The sequence below is a fragment of the Ziziphus jujuba genome, chromosome 7 (assembly GCF_031755915.1).
Source record: "Ziziphus jujuba cultivar Dongzao chromosome 7, ASM3175591v1".
Lineage (NCBI taxonomy): Eukaryota > Viridiplantae > Streptophyta > Magnoliopsida > Rosales > Rhamnaceae > Ziziphus > Ziziphus jujuba.
In genome coordinates, this window is record NC_083385.1 from 12396280 (window position 1) to 12398381 (window position 2102).

Here is a 2102-nt window from a genome sequence, read left to right on the forward strand (position 1 = left end):
TTCTCGATCTCAACAAACCTACCCCTTTTTGGGAAATAATTCTTCACATAAGAGAAGAGTTTTTTTCCCAACCTTCACGGCCAAAAATTTTGAACCTTAATGAGGATTCGGACAATGACCAAAACAAGGCACTACGAATCCATATTCGTTCTTTATTCGAAAAATATGATGCAGAAATAAAAAAGACTTCTGCTGAAGTCGAAAAAGTCTCAAAACACCTCAAAGTTAGAGAAAAAAAAAAAACTTCACAATGTCGATCGATTTTATACAAATCTTCCCCAATATTGGGAATATCAAAAGTGTCATAGGTAATTTGAGGTTGGAAGAGCCTGGTTTTCCTGACTTTTTGGAGTTATAACATTTGAATTTCTCTTACATTCCACGTTCCTGAAATGGATCCTATCAAATATTTCACATTTTCTATGATCATCTCTATTTTAGGTATTCGGGGAATCCTCCTTAATAAACGAAATATTCCTATTATGTCAATGCCAATTGAATCAATGTTATTAGCTGTGAATTCAAACTTTTTGGTATTTTCTGTTTCTTTGGATGATATGATGGGTCAATCATTTGCTTCATTGGTTCCAACGGTGGCAGCTGCGGAATCTGCTATTGGGTTAGCCATTTTCGTTATTACTTTCCGAGTTCGAGGGACTATTGCTATAGAATCTATTAATAGCATTAACATGACTCCTAGAGAATTACCAAAATACGAGCTTATCTTTTCCTTTCGTTCTCTTTTATCTTTTTTCTTTTGACTTGGTTGGCAGGGTCAGGGCCTTTCTCGCTGGGCAAGCACATCCAATTCTAAAGTCCTTTCCTAAAGCACTTCCTGTTCAGTTGTTGAAAGATAGAGAAAAGCTTTCTAAATGAGATAGACTTCCACAACTAGAAAGATGCTATTTGCTGCTATTCCATCTATTTATGCATTAAGTTCGAAGAAGATCTCAATCTATAATGAAGAAATGATAGTAGCTCATTGTTTTATGGGCTTTATCATATTATATCAGAAGAGTTTAGGTAATACTTTCAAAGTGACTTTCGATGGAAGAATCCAGGTTATTAAGGAACAATCGCAGCAATTCCCCAATCCTAATGAAGTAGTTCCTTCGAAATCCAATGAACAATAACTATTACTTAGTATCAGTTTGTGCATTTGTGGCATTGCAGTAGAATCATTCCCAATGGCACGCTATACGCCTAAGTGCGAAAAGACAGTGCAAGCTTTGTTATGCCGATACCTAAATGTTAAGTTAGCAACACTTCCAAATGCCATTTCTTCCCATCGCATCAGTCTTCAGGACGATCTAGTCACAGGGTTTCACTTCTCAGTGAGTGAAAGATTTGTCCCTGGATGTACGTTGAAAGCTTCTACAGTAAAACTCATTCGAAAGGGCTTGGCGGTTTTAAGAATGGTTTGGGTGGGGGGTTCTCTTAAGAATAAAGAAGACGAATAGAATCTAATTCATGTTCATGCTAATAGAAAAGCGTATCCAATACCAAGACGACTTCTTTCTCAGGAAGTGCTGTAAGTACTGGAGGAATTTTGGGATATCATGCCCCACAAGTGAGTTCCCAAGTGCCCCCTAGGAGGGGCAATATACCACAAGATCGAGTTGGAGCCTGGAGCCAAACCCTCTTTTACTTAGACTGAGGCTGGGTTTAGTAGATGGCCCCCCCAACTGATAGCTTAAGGGGCACTTCACTCAGTCAACACTTGTTCAAAATATCCACTCGTTCTTCACTCTCTAGGGAAAGAGGGCTGAAAATCCCGCTTAAAGATCGCAACTATAGTCAGAGTAGGAGTTCCCTTCCATCATCTCCATCGAGGCCTCCTTTTACCTTCAAATTACGACGTCAGATTGAAACCTCCATTAGATTCAACAACTAAGGATGAGATGACCATAGGCTATTATTTACCGAATGTTCTCTTTAATAAGGTCACCTTGATGGGCTCTTCATGGTATAACCTTTACCTGAAAAACTAGAGCAAAGCTATACTCTTTCATCCCTTTCACTATAACCAAAGTCATAGCGGCACTTTTTGTTTTGCCTTCCTTCAGTCTAGGGACAACCCCCTCCCCTATGGTTTTTCATGG

General features: G+C 38.9%; 1 pseudogene; it reads left to right on the forward strand.

Moving 5' to 3' along the window:
- Positions 1–392: 392 nt before the first annotated feature.
- LOC125419740 (ATP synthase protein MI25-like) lies at positions 393–1460 on the forward strand (annotated as a pseudogene).
- The last annotated feature ends 642 nt before the right edge of the window (positions 1461–2102 follow it).